The following is an 8,218-nucleotide window of genomic DNA, read 5'->3' on the forward strand; positions in this document are numbered from 1 at the left end:
AAATCACATGTGTGTCGCTCGCACAATTAGGAATACAGGAAAACCCGAAAAGTGTTATCTCGCACTGTATGGCACAGAAACAAGTTTCCAAAGAAAGAACAGAAATGCAAAGCACAACTTTGTAAACTAATTCACATACGTGTCCCCTGTTCAATTATTCTAACAGGAAAACTGAAAAGTGATATAACGCACTGTACAGCACAGGAACAAGTTTCCATCGAAAGAACAGAAACGCAAAGCACAACTTTTTAAACTAATTCACATACGTGTCGCCTGTTCAATTATTACAACAAGAAAACTGAAAACTGATATATCACACTGTACAGCACAGGAATAAGTTTCAAATGAAAGAACAGAAAAGCAAAGCAGTACCTTTAAACGGAATCACCTGTGTGTCGCTCGCTCAATTAGGAATACAGGAAAACTGGAAAGTGTTATCTCGCACTGTACAGCACAGAAACAAGTTTCCATTGAAAGAACAGAAAAGCAAAGCACAACTTTGTAAACTAATTCACATATGTGTCGCCTGTTCAATTAATATAACAGTAAAACTGAAAAGTGATATAACCCTAACCCTAACAGTAACCCCAAGTCCCTAACCCTCACCCTAACCCTAACCCCTAACCCTAACCCTAACCCTAACCTTATCCCTTACCCAGCCCTAACCTAACCCTAACCCTAACCCTAACACTAACCCTAACCCTAACCCTAACCCTATCCCTTACCGAGCCCTAACCTAAACGTAACCCTAACCCTAACCCTAACTTGTTCCTAACAGGAACAAGTTTCCAACAAAAGAATGTAAATGAAAAGCACTACTTTGTAAACTGAATCACATGTGTGTCACTCGCTCAATTAAGAGTACAGGAAAACCGAAAAGTGTGATCTGGCAATGTACAGCAGAGAAACAAGTTTCCTTCGAAAGAAAAGAAAAGCAAAGCACAACTTTTTAAACTAAATCACATACGTGTCGCCTGTTCAGTTATTATAACAGGAAAACTGCAAAGTGATATATCATATTGTACAGCACAGGAACAAGTTTCAAATGAAAGAACAAAAAAGAAAATCACTAATTTGTAAACTAAATCACATGTGTGTCGTTCGCTCCATTAGGAATACAGGAAAACTGAAAAGTGATATATCTCACTGTACAGCACAAGAACAAGTTTCCAACGAAAGAACAGAAAAGCAAAGCACTACTTTTAAACGGAATCATCTGTGTATCGCTCGCTCAATTAGGAATACAGGAAAACTGAAAAGTGTTATCTCACACTGTATGGCACAGAAACAAGTTTCCATTGAAAGAACAGAAAAGCAAAGCACAACGTGTAAACTAACTCACATGTGTGTCGCCTGTTCAATTATTATAACAGTAAAACTGAAAGGTGATATAACCCTAACCCTAACCCTAACCCCAAGTCCCTAACCCTAACCCTAAACCTAACCCCTAACCCTAACCCTAACCCTAACCCTTAACCCTATCCCTAACCCAGCCCTAACCTAACCCTAACCCTAACCCTAACACTAACCCTAACTCTAACACTAACCCTATCCCTTCCCGAGCCCTAACCTAACCCTAACCCTAACCCTAACCCTAACCGCTAACCCTAACCCTAACCCTAACCCTATCTCTTACCCAGCCCTAACCTAACCCTAACCCTAACCCTAACACTAACCCTAACCCTAACCCTAACCCTATCCCTTACCGAACCCTAACCTAACCCTAACCCTAACCCTAACCCTAACCCTAACCCTAACTTGTTCCTAACAGGAACAAGTTTCCAACGAAAGAACGTAAATGAAAAGCACTACTTTGTAAACTGAATCATATGTGTGTCACTCGCTCTATTAAGAATACAGGAAAACCGAAAAGTGTTATCTGGCAATGTACACCACAGAAACAAGTTTCCATCGGAAGAACAGAAAAAGAAAGCACAACTTTGTAAACTAAATCACATACGTGTCGCCCGTTCAATTATTACAACAGTAAAACTGAAAAGTGATATATCACACTGTACAGCACAGAAACAAGTTTCCAACCGAAGAACAGAAATCCAAAGCACTACTTTGTACACTAAATCACATGTGTGTCGCTCGCACAATTAGGAATACAGGAAAACCCGAAAAGTGTTATATCGCACTGTATGGCACAGAAAAAAGTTTCCAAAGAAAGAACAGAAATGCAAAGCACAACTTTGTAAACTAATTCACATACGTGTCCCCTGTTCAATTATTCTAACAGGAAAACTGAAAAGTGATATAACGCACTGTACAGCACAGGAACAAGTTTCCTTCGGAAGAACAGAAACGCAAAGCACAACTTTATAAACTAATTCACATACGTGTCGCCTGTTCAATTATTACAACAGGAAAACTGAAAACTGATATATCACACTGTACAGCACAGCAAGAAGTTTCAAATGAAAGAACAGAAAAGCAAAGCAGTACCTTTAAACGGAATCACCTGTGTGTCGCTCGCTCAATTAGGAATACAGGAAAACTGAAAAGTGTTATCTCGCACTGTACGGCACAGAAACAAGTTTCCATTGAAAGAACAGAAAAGCAAAGCACAACTTTGTAAACTAATTCACATATGTGTCGCCTGTTCAATTATTATAACAGTAAAACTGAAAAGTGATATAACCCTAACCCTAACCCTAACCCCAAGTCCCTAACCCTAACCCTAACCCTAACACCTAACCCTAACCCTAACCCTAACCCTAACCCTAACCCTATCCCTTACCCAGCCCTAACCTAACCCTAACCCTAACCCTAACACTAACCCTAACCCTAACCCTAACCCTATCCCTTACCGAGCCCTAACCTAACCGTAACCCCAGGAACAAGTTTCCAACAAAAGAACGTAAATGAAAAGCACTACTTTGTAAACTGAATCACATGTGTGTCACTCGCTCAATTAAGAATACAGGAAAACCGAAAAGTGTGATCTGTCAATGTACAGCACAGAAACAAGTTTCCATCGAAAGAAAAGAAAAGCAAAGTAGAACTTTTTAAACTAAATCACATACATGTCGCCCGTTAAATTATTACAACAGGAAAACTGAAAAGTGATATATCACACTGTATGGCACAGAAACAAGTTTCCATTGAAAGAACAGAAAAGCAAAGCACAACGTGTAAACTAACTCACATATGTGTCGCCTGTTCAATTATTATAACAGTAAAACTGAAAGGTGATATAACCCTAACCCTAACCCTAACCCCAAGTCCCTAACCCTAACCCTAACCCTAACCCTAACCCCTAACCCTAACCCTAACCCTAACCCTAACCCTAACTCTATCCCTTACCCAGCCCTAACCTAACCCTAACCCTAACACTAACACTAACCCTAACCCTAACCCTAACCCTATCCCTTACTGAGCCCCAACCTAACCCTAACCCTAACCCTAACCCTATCCCTTACCGACCCCTAAATTAACCCTAACCCTAACCCTAACCCTATCCCTTACCGAGCCCTAACCTAACCCTAACCCTAACCCTAACCCTATCCCTTACCGACCCCTAAATTAACCCTAACCCTAACCCCTAACCCTAACCTAACCTTAACCCTATCCCTTACCCAGCCCTAACCTAACCCTAACCCTAACCCTAACCCTAACCTTATCCCTTACCCAGCCCTAACCTAACCCTAACCCTAACCATAACCCTAACCCTAAACCTAACTTGTTCCTAACAGGAACAAGTTTCCATAGAAAGAACAGAAACGCAAAGCACAACTTTGTAAACTAATTCACATATGTGTCGCCTGTTCAATTATTATAAGAGGAAAACTGAAAAGTTATATAACGCACTGTACAGCACAGGAACAAGTTTCCATCGAAAGAACAGAAACTCACAGCACAACTTTGTAAACTGATTCAGATATGTTTTGCCTGTTCAATTATTATAACAGGAAAACTGAAAAGTGATATATCATATTGTACAGCACAGGAACAAGTTTCAAATGAAAGAACAAAAAAGAAAATCACTAATTTGTAAACTAAATCACATGTGTGTCACTCGCTCCATTAGGAATACAGGAAAACTGAAAAGTGATATATCTCACTGTACAGCACAAGAACAAGTTTCCAACGAAAGAACAGAAAAGCAAAGCACTACTCTTAAACGGAATCACCTGTGTGTCGCTCGCTCAATTAGGAATACAGGAAAACTGAAAAGTGTTATCTCGCACTGTACGGCACAGAAACAAGTTTCCATTGAAAGAACAGAAACGCAGAGCACAACTTTGTAAACTAATTCAAATATGTGTTGCCTGTTCAATTATTATAACAGGAAACCTGAAAAGTGATATAACCCTAACCCTAAACCTAACCATAAGTCCCTAACCCTAACCCTAACCCTAACCCCCAACCCTAACCCTAACCCTAACCCTAACCCTAACACTATCCCTTACCCAGCCCTAACCTAACCCTAACCCTAACCCCCAACCCTAACCCTAACCCTAACCCTAACCCTATCCCTTACCCAGCCCTAACCTAACCCTAACCCTAACCCTAACCCTAACCCTATCCCTTACCGAGCCCTAACCTAACCCTAACCCTAACCCTAACCCTATCCCTTACCGAGCCCTAACCTAACCCTAACCCTAACCCTAACCCTGACCCTAACCCTAACTTATTCCTAACAGGAACAAGTTTCCAACGAAAGAACGTAAATGAAAAGCACTACTTTGTAAACTGAATCACATGTGTGTCACTCGCTCAATTAAGAATACAGGAAAACCGAAAAGTGTTATCTTGCACTGTACGGCACAGAAACAAGTTTCCATCGAAAGAACAGAAAAGCAAAGCACAACTTTGTAAACTAAATCACATAGGTATCGCCCATTCAATTATTACAACAGGAAAACTGAAAATTGATATATCACACTGCACAGCACAGAAACAAGTTTCCAACCGAAGAACAGAAATCCAAAGCACTACTTTGTACACTAAATCACATTTGTGTCGCTCGCACAATTAGGAATACAGGAAAACCGAAAAGTTTTATCTCGCACTGTATGGCACAGAAACAAGTTTCCATAGAAAGAACAGAACTGCAAAGCACAACTTTGTAAATTAATTCACATACGTGTCCCCTGTTCAATTTTTATAACAGGAAAACTGAAAAGTGATATAACGCACTGCACAGCACAGGAACAAGTTTCCATCGAAAGAACAGAAACGCAAAGCACAACTTTGTAAACGAATTCACATACGTGTCGCCTGTTCAATTATTATAACAGGAAAACTGAAAAGTGATATATCATATTGTACAGCAGAGGAACAAGTTTCAAATGAAAGAACAAAAAAGAAAATCACTAATTTGTAAACTAAATCACACGTGTGTCGGTCGCTCCATTAGGAATACAGGAAAACTGAAAAGTGATATATCTCCCTGTACAGCACAAGAACAAGTTTCCAACGAAAGAACAGAAAAGCAATGCACTACTTTTAAACGGAATCACCTGTGTATCTCTCGCTCAATTAGGAATACAGGAAAACTGAAAAGTGTTATCTCGCACTGTAAGGCACAGAAACAAGTTTCCATTGAAAGAACAGAAAAGCAAAGCACAACTTTGTAAACTAATTCACATATGTGTCACCTGTTCAATTAATATAACAGTAAAATTGAAAAGTGATATAACCCTAACCCTAACCCTAACTTCAAGTCCCTAACCCTAACCCTAACCCTAACCCCTAACCCTAAACCTAACCCTAACCCTAAGCCTAACCCTATCCCGTACCCAGCCCTAACATAACCCTAACCCTAAACCTAACACTAACCCTAACCCTAACCCTAACCCTATCCCTTACCGAGCCCTAACCTAACCCTAGCCCTAACCCTAACCCGAACGTGTTCCTAACAGGAACAAGTTTCCAACGAAAGAACGTAAATGAAAAGCACTACTTTGTAAACTGAATCACATGTGTGTCACTCGCTCAATTAAGAATACAGGAAAACCGAAAAGTGTTTTCTGGCAATGTACAGCACAGAAACAAGTTTCCATCGAAAGAACAGAAAAGCAAAGCACAACTTTGTAAACTGAATCACATACGTGTTGCCCGTTCAATTATTACAACAGGAAAACTGAAAAGTGATATATCACACTGTACAGCACAGAAACAAGTTTCCAACCGAAGAACAGAAATCCAAAGCACTACTTTGTACACTAAATCACATGTGTGTCGCTCGCACAATTAGGAATTCGGAAAACCGAAAAGTGTTATCTCGCACTGTATGGCACAGAAACAAGTTTCCAAAGAAAGAACAAAAAAGCAAAGCACAACTTTGTAAACTAATTCACATACGTGTCCCCTGTTCAATTATTCTAACAGGAAAACTGAAAAGTGATATAACGCACTGTACAGCACAGGAACAAGTTTCCATCGAAAGAACAGAAACGCAAAACACAACTTTGTAAACTAATTCACATACGTGTCGCCTGTTCAATTATTATAACAGGAAAACTGAAAAGTGATATATCATATTGTACAACACAGGAACAAGTTTCAAATGAAAGAACAAAAAAGAAAATCACTAATTTGTAAACTAAATCACATGTGTGTCGGTCGCTCCATTAGGAATACAGGAAAACTGAAAATTGATATATCACACTGTACAGCACAAGAACAAGTTTCCAACGAAAGAACAGAAAAGCAAAGCACTACTTTTAAACTTAATCACCTGTGTATTGCCCGCTCAATTAGGAATACAGGAAATCTGAAAAGTGTTATCTCACACTGTACGGCACAGAAACAAGTTTCCATTGAAAGAACAGAAAAGCAAAGCACAACTTTGTAAACTAATTCACATATGTGTCGCCTGTTCAATTATTATAACAGTAAAACTGAAAAGTGATATAACCCTAACCCTAACACTAACCCCAAGTCCCTAACCCTAACCCTTACCCTAACCCCTAACCCTAACCCTAACCCTAACCCTAACCCTATCCCTTACCCAGCCCTAACCTAACCCTAACCCTAACCCTAACCCTATCCCTTAACGAGCCCTAAACTAACCCTAACCCTAACCCTAATCCTAACCCTATCCCTTTCCCAGCCCTAACCTAACACTAACCCTAACCCTAACACTAACCCTAACACTAACCCTATCCCTTACCGAGCCCTAACCTAACCCTAACCCTAACCCTAACCCTAACTTGTTCCTAACAGGAACAAGATTCCAACGAAAGAACGTAAATGAAAAGCACTACTTTGTAAACTGAATCACATGTGTGTCACTGGCTCATTTAAGAATACAGGAAAACCGAAAAGTGTTATCTGGCAATGTACAGCACAGAAATGTTTCCATCGAAAGAACAGAAAAGCAAAGCACAACTTTGTAACCTGAATCACATACGTGTTGCCCGTTCAATTATTACAACAGGAAAAATGAAAAGTGATATATCACACTGTACAGCACAGAAACAAGTTTCCAACCGAAGAACAGAAATCCAAAGCACAACTTTGTACACTAAATCACATGTGTGTCGCTCACACAATTAGGAATACAGTAAAACCGAAAAGTATTATCTCGCACTGTATGGCACAGAAACAAGTTTCCAGAGAAACAACAAAAAAGCAAAGCACAACTTTGTAAACTAATTCACATACGTGTCCCCTGTTCAATTATTCTAACAGGAAAACTGAAAAGTGATATAACGCACTGTACAGCACAGGAACAAGTTTCCATCGAAAGAACAGAAACGCAAAGCACAACTTTGTAAACTAATTCACATACGTGTCACCTGTTCAATTATTATAACAGGAAAACTGAAAAGTGATATATCATATTGTACAGCACAGGAAAAAGTTTCAAGTGAAAGAACAAAAAAGAAAATCACTAATTTGTAAACTAAATCACATGTGTGTCGGTCGCTCCATTAGGAATACAGGAAAACTGAAAAGTGATATATCACACTGTACAGGACAGAAACAAGTTTCCAACAGAAGAAGAGAAACGCAAATCAATATTTTCTAAACTAAATCACATGTGTGTCGCTCGCTCAATTAGGAATACAGGAAAACTGAAAAGTGATATATCGCACTGTACAGCACAGAAACAAGTTTCCATTGAAAGAACAGAAACGCAAAGCATAACTTTGTAAACTAATTCACATATTTGTTGCCCGTTCAATTATTATAACAGGAAAACGGAAAAGTGATATAACCCTAACCCTAACCCTAACCCTAAACCTAACACTAACCCGACTCT

The sequence above is a fragment of the Meriones unguiculatus genome (assembly GCF_030254825.1).
Source record: "Meriones unguiculatus strain TT.TT164.6M chromosome 13 unlocalized genomic scaffold, Bangor_MerUng_6.1 Chr13_unordered_Scaffold_34, whole genome shotgun sequence".
In the NCBI taxonomy this organism is placed as follows: domain Eukaryota; kingdom Metazoa; phylum Chordata; class Mammalia; order Rodentia; family Muridae; genus Meriones; species Meriones unguiculatus.